Here is a 14,722-nt window from a genome sequence, read left to right as displayed (position 1 = left end):
ATACCAGAGTCTTCAAATTTTTGCCTCGGATGCTGTCTCTTCTTCCATGACATTAGGTCGTCAGGGGTATAAAACATGCAGCCGACGCAATTACATCAGTCTTTCATGCCGTGTGGTGCCCAAAGCAGAAGCAGTTTGCAAGTGCCAGTCGTCCGACTCCTGAAATTTTTGGTTTCAGATCCGAAGTCTTCAAAAAAGATAAGTACCCCATTGGGGATCCTTTTTCTTGCTCCAACCAATGTCAATAAAAGTTAAGTTATCTTACCTGTGGAAAGCAAATACTTCACAGAGATTTTCATTCGTACTGCATCCCTTGTTTAGGCCCAGACCACGACATTTCTCTCTGTCGGTTTTGTGCCTTGTTCAATCCCCGAACTATTCATTGTTGGGCTATTTTTGCAGCCAATTACTTTCGTACTCGGTCCCAGTACTCTGAAATGGCTTCATTCAGCCATTCGACTACCGATCTTCCGAAAAAACATAAGGCTAAAGACAGGGACAGACTGCATAGGTTAAAAACTGCAGACGATGCTTCCGTTAAGCTAGTCGCCAGTCCGCCGGTACTCAGTGAGGCATTTTCGCAGCCCCTGATACCTGCTATTTCAGATTCGCAGGCCTCTACTAAGACCCATTCGGAGTCCGGTATGCTGCGAGATGCTTCTTCGACTATGGAACCTGTGGATGTCTCTACCTTGGATGGGTCCGGAGCCACTGTGCAGGCACCAGCTTCTGAGGGTGTATTCAGGCCTTACAGACTTGCATTTTAAACTGACGTCATTGTTTCAGTCCAGAAGTTACGAATCCCTCAGGCCTAAAACTCGTACTACACCTAGAAAACCGACGACCAAACTGTGAGCTCAGGCCCATATGCCTCAAAAACAAATGCTTAGAATGGCTGAAGACCTTATTACCTTAATTAGGGGAAGCCAACCTTCCCCCTCTAAGAGACCTAGAACTGAATTTCTTACTGATTCTTCTGATCAGGCATCTAGTATTTCTGCTCCTGCTGATTACCAGGACTTTCCCTTATCTACTTATGAGGATTCTGATGCAGAGGATTCCATTCCCTCTGCTTCCCCTCCAGAAGATTTTTTTTTTCTGTGAAACCTTGCATACTCTTAGGGAACATTTCCGCTGGGAAAGCCAGGATTACTCTTCTGAGTCCAAAAAGAGGCTTAGGGAATTCTTACTCCTGCCCCAACACAGGCCTCTAGCTATCCCTCCTGTTCTGGACATTGTAGATGTTGCTTTCTTGGAATCTAGTCTTACCCTGGACACTTTACCTCCAGCTCCCAGAAAACCTGACCGGTATTAGAGTACCTGACTCTCACAAGATGTTCATCGTGTTTCACTGTTGCAGTCATTACAATTGGGTTATCCTGCTGGCAGGCTACCCGCAGTCGGCCTGAATTCCAAAGTCTAGGTCTGGCGTCGGTTGCTGTCGGCTCTTCCCTGACGTCAGTGTGCCAGGAGTATAAAAGATGCAGCCGACGCCATTTTCTTCAGTCTTTCTTGCCGTGCGGTGCCCGGAGCAAAAGCAGTTCGCAAGTGCCGGTCGGCCGACTCCTGAGATTTTCAAATTCGAATTTCAGATCCGAAGTCTTCATTAAAGCTAAGTACCCCGTTGGGGAAACTTTTTTCTTGCTCCAGACCGATGTCAGAAAAAGTTAATAATTGTATTTCTTGTGGGAAGCAAATACCTCATAAGGATTTTCATTCTTACTGTATTCCTTGCCTAGGCCCTGACCACAACGTTGCTAGTTGTCGGTTTTGTGCTAGATTTAACCAACGCACTATTAAGCGTTGGTACGATTTTGCATTCCATTACCTTGACAGAAGATTCAGTTATATAATGCCGTCCGAACAGCTGACTACCAGAGTTTATAAAAAGCGCAAGGAAAAAGAAAAGGACAGGCATCCGAGATCCAAAACCGATGGCGAGACTTCTGCTAGGCCTGTCGCCAGTTCTCAGTGAGGTGCTTTCGCAGCCCCTGACGCCCGCTGCCTCAGAGCCACAGGCCGCTTCCAACTCCCATGTGGAGCCGACTAGGCCGCTGGAAACTCAAGGTATTGGACACGCGGAAACTATTCCCTCAGATGGGTCCGGAGCCGCTGAGCAGACATTGGCTTCTGAGGGTGTTTTCAGGCCTACACAGTTATATGTGAAACCTTTTTCAGCTACAAAGACTAAAGCACTCTAAAGACAAGAAACAAGTACAGCTTTCTCCTGGACAGGCCACCATGCCTAAAAAACAGATGCTTAAAATGGCCGAAGACCTAATTACTTTGATCAGGGGCTCCCATCCCCCTCCTGATAAGAGGCCTAGGTAAGAGATAGAATACGAATGTTCAGGCCAGGTTTCCATTTCCTCTTATTCCTCCTCTGAACAGGAATATTCTATTCCTCCCTATGAGGATTCTGATGCTGAAGAATCTATCCCTTCAGCCTCTCCTCCTGAGGATTATTCTTTTGGGGAGACACTGCATGCTATGAGGGAGCATTTCCACTGGGAGAGCCAAGATTATTCAGAATCTAAGAAAAGGCTCAAACTTCCTTTTATTGCCTCAGCACAGGCCCCTTGCTATCCCACCTGTTTTAGATATTGTAGATGATGTATTTTCAGAGTCAAGTCTATCTCCAGACTCTTTACCACCAGCCCCTGTTAAGCCAGGCACATACTATGGGGTTCCTGATTCACATACATTTCTTTATAAAAACCCTGCTGCTGACCCAGAAACCATCTCTCAGGGTCCCAAAGGGGTCAAGGCTTCCACTGCAAAGAACCCTATCCCCTCTGATAGGGATTCTAGAGCCCTGGACAGATGGCGTAAAAAGATTTATACTTCTGCTACCTTGGCTGTAAGAGCTTTAAATTGCCAATTTCATATGCTTAAATATCAGCAATATCTTATGTCACTGCTTAAACAGAAAATGTTAACCAATTCAGAATGTGCAGAAAACAAAGAAATGCAGGATTTATTGCATGCAGCTGAACAAGTAGGAAAGCATACTTTGCAATGTGGTTTTGATTCTCTAGAGGCCTCCTGCAGGGCTGCTGTTACGGGTTCTGTCATTAGGAGGCATGCTTGGTTAAAAGAAGAGAATCTGCCTGATCATGTTAAAGCAAAACTATTAGATGTTCCATTACAGCATGATACTTTGTTTGGTGTTAAAGCAGAAGAGGTGTTGAAGAAAATGGAGGACAAAGCTAAATCTATGCAAACAGTCAAGGATTTCTTGCAGGTACAGCCTCCCAGATTTAGCAGGAACTGGCCTACAAAGAATTGGGCCTTTCCAGTGTCAAACAGGCCACAAAGAGGCAGATAGAGACACCCCAGAGGCAGATCACAGCCCCAAGGCTTATACAGGCCTAAAGAATGGGGTGCTTCTACCTCCAAAAGTGGAGAGGAAAAATCACAGCCATACAGGAAACCGTCTCAATGACTTTCCATTGCCAGCACCAAGCACTTATTTTCTGGCAGCCCCTTTGGGGGGAAACTAGCACTTTTTTCACAAAATTGGCCCATCATCACCCAGGACAAATGGGTCCTAAATATAGTATCACAAGGTTACAGGTTCCACTTTCACACCCTGCCATGGCCAAACGGTATGCCAGACCTGCCACGCTATCAATGGGCAGAGGCACAAAAACAAGTTTCATCCCTCATGGACATGAGAGCTATTCAATTAGTACCACAGACACAGCATGGACTAGGATTCTGCTCAAGACTATTCTTGGTGCCCAGAAAGGACAAATCCTGGAGACCAATACTGGACCTGTCTATCCTAAACACATTCCTGGATATTCCAAAATTTAAAATGTTAACTCTGCAGCAGCTTCTGCCCATGCTGGGCAAGAGGGCTTGGCTTGTGACTTTAGACCTAAAAGAGGCGTACCTGCATGTCCCAATCAGACAGTCATGCAGAAGATACCTCAGATTTATAGCTGGATCAATGCATTACCAATTCACTGCACTGCCCTTTGCCTTATCTACTGCGCCCAGGGTCTTCACAAAATGCCTGGCACCAGTGATTGCATTTTGCAGACAAAGAGGAATACAAATATATCCTTACTTGGACAATTGCCTTATTCAAGCAGAGAACAAGGACATTTTACTACAGCATCTGGCATTTGTAAAAAGAATACTAACAGGTCTAGGGTACACAGTAAACTAAAAGAAATCAAAACTCATACCCTCTCAAGAGATAATATTCCTGGATGCAAGCTTAATTACAACTGCCCAGGTGGCTTATCTCACTCCAGACAAACACAGACAACTGACTATTTATTTCAAAATTTTGGCAGCAAAGACCCAGTTATCTGCAAGAAAAATTCTGCAGGCTTTGGGCTTCATGGCATCCTGCATTCTGCTAATTCCATATGCAAGACTGCATATGAGGAAACTTCAGTGGTATCTAAAAAGTGTTTGGCCTCAACATTGCCACAGTCTGGAAACAATAATTACCCTCCTTCCCTGCCTGCAACAGGAGTTTCGATGGTGGGCAAAAGCCTGTCACCACAATATGGGACAGCCATTCACCTTGCCCACAGCCAGGCAGACATTGACAACAGATGCATCAGATTATGCCTGGGGGACCCATATGGCAGGAAGATGTATTCAGGGCACATGGTCCACAAGTCAAATGCATCTACATATCAATCAAAACGAGATGCTAGCTGTTCAGAACGCCCTGAAAGCCTTCAAGGATGTCCTTCAAGGATGCATCTGCAGTCATAACAAATGGGTTGTCCTGTCGTCAGGCAGACCTTCGGTCGGCCGGATTCCAAAGTCTGGGTCTGGCCTCGGCTGGTGTCGCACTTCACCCGACGTCATCTCTGCTGGTCTTCGGGTATAAAGGCATCAGCCGACGCCATTTTCCTCAGTCTTTCTTGCCGCGTGGAGCCCGAAGCAGAAGCTGTTCGCAAGTGCCGGTCGGTCAGATCCAGAGATTACTACTACCGAATACTACTTCAAGACTTCTAAAAGCTAAGTACCCGCTGGGGACTCTTTCTTGCCTCAGCCGATGTCAGAAAAAGTAAATAACTGTTTAACTTGTGGGAAACAAATACCTCATAAAGATTTCCACTCTTACTGCTTACCTTGTTTAGGCCCAGACCACGACGTAGCAGCCTGTTTAGCCTGTGCTTCCTTCAACCGACGAACGCTTAGACGTCGGTCGGAGTTTGCTGAACAGTTTTTCGGCTCAGATTTTGCATACATTATGCCGTCGGATCCTCCGACTACTCAAATTGTTAAAAAACGCAAAGAAAAAGACCAACACTCAGCCGAAACCACGGTTAAGCAAACCGCGAGTGTCTCGGTTTCGGCCGAAACCGAGTAAACGGGTCAATCTTCAGCCGAATCCATGACCACTACCGAGGCTCCTGCTACCCTAGAATCGGCCTCTGAAGTTTTGCCTACTAATGTGGTTCCTAGTGAATTATCAGACACCATCCTTTTGGATGTCTCTACCCCAGCACGTGGTGCTGCTAGGCCTCCTGCAGCCATGTCTATTAAGGCCTTTGCCAGGGCTAAAGCAGCCAAAACTGCTAAATCAGTGCCTGTTAAGCCCCCCTCACACAGGCCCAGTTCCAGTTCACAAATGCTTACTCTGGCAGAGGATCTCATCTCTTTAATTAGGGGATCCCAATCTCACCCAGACAGGGCCTCTCAGCCTCCTGAAAAGAGACCTAGAGCAGAGCCCCCAGAGCCACTGCCCTCTGATGATTCTTCGGATGACTCAGACATTACAGACCATCCAGAGGCTCCTTTTTCTACTTATGAAGATTCCGATGCTGAAGAATCTATTCCATCTGCCTCTCCACCAGAGGAATTTTCCTTTGGGGAAACCTTGCATGCCATGAGAGAACAATTCCAATGGCAGGGACAAGATTTCTCAGATTCAAGAAAAAGGCTTAGGACCTTTCTACACTTACCACAACATAGGCCCTTAGCTATACCTCCTGTTCTGCCTGTTGTGGATGATGCATTTAATGATGTTTGCACTGCTCCTGATACTTTGCCTCCAGCCCCTGCCAAACCAGATAGGTTTTACAGGGTACCAGACACTCATCTCCACCTATACAAGCCCCCACTTGCAGATCCTGAGACTATCTCCCAGGGGCCTAAGGCAGTAGCTTCGACCTCAGCAAAAAACCCTCCCTTCTGAAAGGGAATCCAGGTCCTTAGAGAGATGGGGGAAAAAAAGTTTACACCTCTGCTACTCTCTCAGCTAGAGCTTTGAACTGTCAGTTTCATATGATCCAATACCAAGAGTTTATGCTTGATCAGTTAACTAAGAAACTGTCCTCTGATGACTCCTTAGATAAGAAATATGTTTTAGAAATGGTGAATAACATTCAGCAGGTTAGTAACCATTCTTTAAAATGTGGCTATGATGCACTGGAGGCTTCATTTAGATCAGCCATGACTGGCACAGTTATAAGAAGGCATGCATGGTTGAAAGAACAGGTCTTGCTGGATCATGTTAAAGCAAAGCTGTTAGATGCTCCTATGGATAAGGCCAGTCTATTTGGTACTCCTGCTCAGCAAGTAATGAAGAAAATGGAAGAGAAGGCAAAATCTGTACAAACAGTTAAGGATTTCTTACAGGTTCAGCCCCCAAGGTTTAGCAGGAACTGGCCTTCCAAAAATTGGTCCTTTCCAGACTCCACAAAATCTCAGAGAGGCAGGAATAGACGTTCCAGAGGCAGAAATCAATCCAGAGGAGGTACCTACAGAGGACGCCAGTGGCAAGGCAATAACCAGCGAGGCACAGACACAACCACTGCCACTGCAACAGGACAATCACAGTGACTTGGCTCTGACACCGCCTACCAGGGAACAAACAGCAGCACCTTTAGGCGGAAAGTTAGCCTTATTTTCAAAAAATTGGCACTATATCACAAAAGACAGGTGGATTTTGCAAACCATAGACCAAGGCTACAGGTTTCACTTTCACACCTTACCAGTAAAAAGAGGAATGCCAAACCTACCTCCAAATCAAAAAACAGAAGCTCTAAAGCAGATAGCTCAATTAACAAAGATGAGAGCTGTGGAAAGAGTACCACTAACAGAACAGGGCAAAGGATTCTACTCCAGACTTTTCCTAGTACCAAGAAAAGAGAAAAGTTGGAGACCTATTCTCGACCTGTCCGTCTTAAACACATTCATCATTGTCCCAAAATTCAAAATGCTGACCCTACAGCAACTTCTTCCCATGCTGGGCAAGGACTGGTAACTCTAGATCTCAAGGAGGCATACCTGCACGTCCCCATACGACCAAATTGCAGAAGATACCTCAGATTTCTTGCAGGATCAGAGCATTATCAATTCTCAGCATTGCCTTTGGCTTATCTACTGCGCCCAGAGTATTCACAAAATGCCTGGCATCAGTAATCGCTCATTGCAAGCTACAGGGAATCCAAATTTATCCATACCTGGACGACTGCCTGATACAAGCGGACAACAAAAGCAAGCTGATAAAAGACTTACAAAGAGTCATTTGCTTACTACAAGCCCTGGGATACACAGTCAATTTAAAAAAGTCAAGACTGATACCATCCCAAACAAGAACATTCCTGGGTGCGGAATTGGACACAGTAAAACAGATGGCATTCCTAACTGCAGAAAAACAAGAACAACTCCCTCTTTACTTCTTGGCATTAACAAAGCAGAACAAACTAACAGCAAGAAAAGTACTGCAGGCCTTGGGCTTCATGGCATCATGCATAATCCTGGTCCCCCATGCCAGACTGCATATGAGAAAGCTACAGTGGTACCTAAAGAATTTATGGTCTCAACACAGGCACAGCTTAGAAACCGAAATCCCACTAATCCCATGCCTGAAACAAGAGATCCTATGGTGGGCTCAAGCATGCCAGTCAAACCCAGACTTGCCCTTCCACAACTTTCAAGCAAGTCAAACCATCACAACGGACGCCTCAGACCTAGGCTGGGGGGCACACATGTTGGACAAATGCATACAAGGATTATGGACTCCAGACCAGCTGCACCTGCACATAAATCAAAAAGAAATGCTGGCAGTAAAACTAGCAATCCAGAATTTCAGACCATTCCTCAAGGAAGGCCATTTAATGATAAGGACAGACAACACCACAGTCATGTGGTACATCAACAAACAGGGAGGCACTCATTCATACCCCCTATGCAGAATGACTCTGGACCTTTGGAATATGGCTCTGAGCTACAACATCCAGTTACAGGCAATATTTGTACCGGAAAAGAAAACACCCTAGCAGACATGTTAAGCAGAACTACCTCGGATGCTCACGAATGGATGCTACACCCGGACATCTTCAAGGCCATCACAAAGAAATGGGGAATGCCACAAATAGACCTATTTGCATCCCCACTCAATCACCAGCTCAAGAAATTCTGCACAAGGACATACCACCCACTTGCATGGAAGGTGGACTCTCTATCCTTCAGTTGGAAAGGCCTGACAGCATATGCATTTCCACCTCTTCCTTTGATGCACAAGGTACTACTGAAAATCAAAGAGGAATGTCCAAGGATAATTCTGATAGCTCCCAATTGGCCAAGACAACACTGGTATCCATTGCTGAGGAGCATGTCTCGGGAGAAAATGTGGACACTACCCCTGATGCCTTTGATGTTAACTCAGAACAACTACAACATCATGCATCCAAACCTAAAAACTCTGCAACTGACTGCCTGGAACATCACATAACAGCAACTAACCCAGACTTATCCCAAAGGGTTAAAGACATTATCCTTGAAGCCCGCAGACCTTCAACAAGAAGGAACTATGCAGGAAAATGGAAAAGGTTTGTCATTTGGAGTACTGAAAGAGGAAAAGATGTGTCGAAGATAGATATTGCTAACATCCTGGAGTACTTGGCAGAGCTTCTCCATACAGGCCTGTCCTATTCCTCCATCAAGATACATGCATCAGCTATTTCTGCAGAATACAGCTTCAGTCCCCCTGTCTTCTCACATCCTCTACTCAGGCAGTTCCCCAGAGGAATCAAGAATGTAAAACCTCCTAGGAAACCACCATTACCAGCATGGGACTTGAACTTTGTGCTAGAAAAATTGACACTCCCTCCATTTGAACCAGCAGCAACTGCAGACCTTCAACACCTATCATGGAAAACTGCTTTCCTACTGGCAATTACTTCAGCAAGGAGGGTTTCGGAACTACAGGCCTTAATGGCAGTACAACCCTTCCTAATCTTCCATCAAGATAGAGTGTCCATGAGAACTAATCCTACATTTATGCCTAAGGTGGTATCCAGAGTGTCTCTAAACCAGGCAATCCACCTACCTACCTTCTTTCCCAATCCACAGAACAGGGGAAAGACTGCTGCATACCTTGGATGTACATAGACAGTTACGCTACTACCTGGACAGAACCAAAGGTAACAGAAAACTGACCAGCTTTTAGTAGCCTATGCAACAGGAAGGGAAGGAAAAGCAATTTCCAAACAGACAATCTCCAAATGGATAGGAAATTGCATAAGATTCTGTTACTCCTACCATGGAAAACCAATTCCACAGAACATAAGACCTCACTCTACAAGGGCTACAGCCACTACCACAGCTTTCTTACGAGGAGTGGCAACCAAGGACATTATTGAGGCGGCTACTTGGACCTCCGTGCATACATTTGCCAAGCATTATAACTTACCTCTATACTCTAGATCCCGAGCAGGGTTTGCCACTGCTGTATTGCAAGGGATCCTAACTACACCATAATTCTTCTTCCTCCTCCCTAGTTTGGCTATGGTATTCTACCCATTTGTTATGACTGCAGATGCATCCTTGAAGGACATAGTACAGTTTTGTACCTACCATAAATGTAGATGTCCGAACAGGATAGCATCTGCAGTCAGGATTACCCACCCTCCTTCCCCTCTGTGGTACTCCTAGGGTATTTACCCTCCTAATAGCTAGCTGGGGGTCTCTTATGGTGTATTTGTTTGTATATATGTACATACATGCTTATTTTTTGTGTTTGCCTTCTACTTTTTGGGAAACATTGGCATTTATCCAAAATTTAGCTTTCCAAGAGGGCAACTGGCATCTGGGGCAAGAAACACTGAGGAAAATGGCGTCGGCTGATGCCTTTATACCCAAAGACCAGCAGAGATGACGTCGGGTGAAGTGCGACACCAGCCGAGGCCAGACCCAGACTTTGGAAGTAGGCCGATCAAAGGGCTGCCTGACGACAGGACAACCCATTTGTTATGACTGCAGATGCTATCCTGTTCGGACATCTACATTTATGGTAGGTACAAAACTGTACTATCTACTTCATCCAGGACAACTACTGATAAGGACGGACAATACTACAGTTATTTGGTACATAAGCAGGGAGGCACACATTCCTACCCCCTCTGCAGACTAGCCATGAACTTGTGGGACACAGCATTGACTTACCAATTCCTGCCAGGAAGGACAAATACTCTGGCAGACGAATTAAGCAGAAACCTAATGGATCCCCACGAGTGGAAATTGGATCCACAAGTCTTCACCATGATAACAAGGAACTGGGGATGCCCGGACATAGACCTATTTGCCTCCCCTCACAACTATCAACTACAGAAATTCTGCACAAGGACGTATCCCAAGCAAGCATGGAAAGTGGATGCTCTATCTTTCAGTTGGAAAGACCTAACATTATATGCTTTTCCTCCTCTGCCTCTCCTCCCCAAGGTACTCCTCAAGGTCAGACAAGAGAAACCAAACATGATACTGATTGCCCCAGACTGGCCCCACCAGCACTGGTACCCAATCCTAAAGAGCATGTCTCAATGCCCAGCATGAACGTTACCTCAAATTCCTCACTTATTGACCCAACAAGACAGTCAAATACTGCACAGCCAACTAAGGACCTTAAACCTGGCAGCATGGTGGATAATGTAGCCATTCAAGCTACACCTCTCTCTAAAGCAGTGATGGATGTTATTTTGGAGGCCAGGAGGCCTAGCACCAGAAAATCTTATGCAGAAAAATGGAAGAGATTCTGTGCTTGGAACCAGGCACAAGGTTTTGACACGATTGTTCCAAATATTCCTCAGATTTTGCAATACTTAACTGAGATGCTTGATAAAGGCCTTTCTTTTTTCATCAATTAAAATTCATGCCTTTGCCATTTCAGCTCATTACAACACAGAACCACCTATTTTTTCTCATCCATTTACTAAGGCAGTACCTCAGAGGGGCCAAAAACATGACCTCCAAGGAGAGCACCAATACCTGCATGGGACCTCAACTATGTCTTGGAAAAACTCACATTGCCTCCGTTTGAACCATCCTCTGCAGCTGATATTAAATTTCTATCCTGGAAAACAGCTCTGCTCCTAGCAATAACCTCTGCTAGACGAGTCTCAGAGTTACAGGCACTCATGGCTGTGGAACCTTTTATCATTTTTCATCCTGACAGGGATTCTCTGCAGACAAACCCTACATTTATGCCTAAGGTAGTGTCCAGTGTGGCCCTTAACCAAACAATTAATTTGCCTACCTTCTATCCAAACCCACAGAATAAGGGTGAGAGAATCCTGCATTCTTTGGACATTCACAGGCAACTACGCTTCTACTTGGACAGAACCAAAGCTTTCAGAAAGACTGAACAACTTCTAGTGGCATATGCTGCAGGATGACAAGGAAAACCTATCTCAAAGCAGACTGTTTCAAAGTGGATAGGTCACTGTATTCATTTCTGCTATTCACAGCATGGCAAATCAGTGCCTAAGGGCATTAGGCCACATTCAACCAGAGCAGCAGCCACTTCAGCAGCCTTCCTCAGAGGAGTACCAACCAAAGATATCTTAGAGGCTGCAACTTGGAGTTCAGTGCATACTTTTACAAAGCACTATCATTTACCTCTCTACTCTAAATCCAGGGCAGGATTTGCCACTGCAGTTCTGCAGGGCATTATAGCCTCTCCTAATCCTATTTAGCACCAGCCTCCCAACCTTAGCTTTGGGATTCAACCCAATTGTAATGACTGCAACAGTGAAACACGATGAACATAGTACAGTTGTGTACCTACCATAAATGTAGATGTTCAAGTGTATTCATTGTTGCAGTCCAGGTTACCCTCCCACCAACCCCCTTTTTCCTTTGCTGGGACTTATCTGTACTTCTCTATTCTATACAACCTATGTGGTGTATTTGCTTGTAGATGAAGGAAAAGTTGTTTTTTGTGCATGCACACTCATTGGCATAATCTAGCCTACCATTTTAGGGGCACCTGACATCTGGGGCAAGGAAAACTGAAGAAAATGGCATCAGCTTCATCTTTTATACCCCTGGCACACTGACGTCAGGGAGGAGCCGACAGAAACCGACGCCGGACCTAGACTTTGGAATTCAGGCCGACTGCGGGTAGCCTGCCAGCAGGATAACCCAATTGTAATGACTGTAACAGTGAATACACTCGAACATCTACATTTATGGTAGGTACACAACTGTACATTCCTCTTCAAGAATCCTTCTGTGGATCCAGAGACCATTTGCCAAGGACCAAAAGGCATTAAGGCTACTGCTGCCAAAAATCCTACCCCTTCTGTTAGAGATTCTAGAGCCCTAGACAAATGGGGTAAGAAGGTGTACACTACTGCTACTTTGGCCATTAGGGCTTTAAATTGCCAGTTTCATATGTTAAAGTATCAGTAGCATGTTATCGGACTACCTAAACAGAAAATTATGTTGATTTCTTTTTTTTTTTTTCAAAACAGGTTTATTGTTTTAACATACAAGAGAAATATCATGACAATTTTATACAAGTAATTAAAAATAGATATGATTATAGCATTCAACAAAACAACTAAAATATTTACAAAGACATCCACTACAATCAGATCAATTAATTAAACTAAAATACCATGCTATTGAAATTAGGATTTTTTTTAACAAATTTTGTAAATTATCCCATACAATATAATAAGATGTTTTTCTAGTTGTTCTTGACCTAATTGTGTTTATTTCCATATGGCACACTATATTCATAACATTTTTAAATTCATTGAACGAAGGAGGTGTATCCGAAATCCAATTTCTGGTTATTATTTTCCTAGCCACTGCTAGAATAGACCATAACAAGGGAAGCTTAACCTTTTAACACTTTGAGGTACAGGTGTGTTGAATAATATAAGAGATTTAGAAATAATGAAATTATCTGTAAAAGAGCCTGCAAAATTCATTAATTGACTTCCAGTATTCTTTCAATTTTATACAGTCATAAAACATATGAGCCCAGTCAGCATTAATTTCTACATTACATCTCTTACATAGATTATCTTTATTATTTATTTTATTCATCATCAAAGGTGTATAAAAAGATCTATGTAAAAATTTCCATGTATAAAGTCTCCAGACAATGGAAGACGTAGTTCTATAGGCAGATCCCAATATATATTGTTTATCTTGTTGATTTGGTGGGTCCCCATTAATAGAAGTGAAATAATTCCAGTATGTATCTACACTGTAAAAAGTTTCTTGTCTGATAATTTTATGTATATATGAAAGTTTACCTTTATCAGAAACTTTGTTGTAAATTTAATATCAAGTAATCAATCAGTGTTGGAATAGATTCTTTAACTGTTATAGACATTAGATCTATTTTATTAATGAGATGTTGTCTAAAGGTCTGAACCTCTAACCAGCAAGTTTCTCTTAGATCAAATTCTTGTTTTAAGAAATCTAGATTTTTAACTTTATTATCAGATATCAACTGATACCAGTACTTTAGATCATTATCTATAGCTAAATGAGTTCCTTCAGAAGTAGATGACAAAAGCATACCCTGAGTATACATTATAGGGAATATAATAAAATTCCATTCCTTATACTTAGGGTGCATGAATATAAAGATGTCCTTCAAGAATGCAACTGCAGTCATAACATGTGGGTTGTCCTGCCTCAGGCAGCCCTCGGTCGGCCGGATTCCAAAGTCTGGGTCCGACGTCGGCTGATGTCGCATTTCTCTCCGACATCAGAACAGCTGGAGTACATAAGCATCAGCCGACGCCATTTTCTCCAGTCTTTCTTGCCGCGCGGTGCCCGAAGCAGAAGCAGTTCGCAAGTGCCGGTCGGTCAGCTCCTGTATTCTACGATACCGAAGTCATCAAAAGCTGGTACCCCGTTGGGGACCTTTTCTTGCCTCAGCCGATGTCAGAAATTACTGAAAAAGTTAACAGTTGTCTTTCTTGTGGTAAACAAATACCTCATAAGGATTTCCACTCTTACTGTCTCCCTTGCCTGGGCCCAGACCACGACGTCTCGGCCTGTGTAGCCTGTGCTCGCTTCAACAAGCGCACTCTCAGGCGGGCGGAGTTCACTGAAGATTTTTCGGCGATAATTTTGCTTACACCATGCCGCCGGATCTTCCGACATCGCAAACTCCCAAAGAGGAAAGACCGGGACCGACATCCTCGCCCGCGTACCACCGACTCCACGCCAAAACCTAGCGAGTGCTCCGGTTCCCTCTGAGACGGTCTCTCCACCGCCAACCGAAGACACCGTTACCGACGACTCCGATTCCAGACATTCCTCCGACGCCAGTTATTGATTTTCCTCCGGATACCGACACCGAGGAAATGCCCGAGACCATTGCTGTGGACAAGGTCACTCCTGCACGTGGAGCTGCCAGGCCCCCTATGGCTATGTCTATTAAGGCCTACACTAGGGCTAAGGCAGCCAGCAAAACAAAGCATATCACTTCTAA

At 44.4% G+C, this 14,722-nt stretch overlaps 1 protein-coding gene across 1 annotated transcript in view; it reads left to right on the top strand.

Annotated features, from left to right (window-relative positions):
• Positions 1-14,722, top strand: part of KRIT1 (KRIT1 ankyrin repeat containing) — a 772,078-nt gene that overhangs the window by 281,359 nt on the left and 475,997 nt on the right. The window lies entirely within an intron of this gene.

This window comes from Protopterus annectens, chromosome 3.part1 (genome assembly GCF_019279795.1).
Source record: "Protopterus annectens isolate FY-2018-M chromosome 3.part1, PAN1.0, whole genome shotgun sequence".
Taxonomy (NCBI): Eukaryota; Metazoa; Chordata; order Ceratodontiformes; family Protopteridae; genus Protopterus; species Protopterus annectens.
Note: the sequence above shows the minus strand (reverse complement) of the source record. Positions and strands in the feature narration are given on the sequence as shown.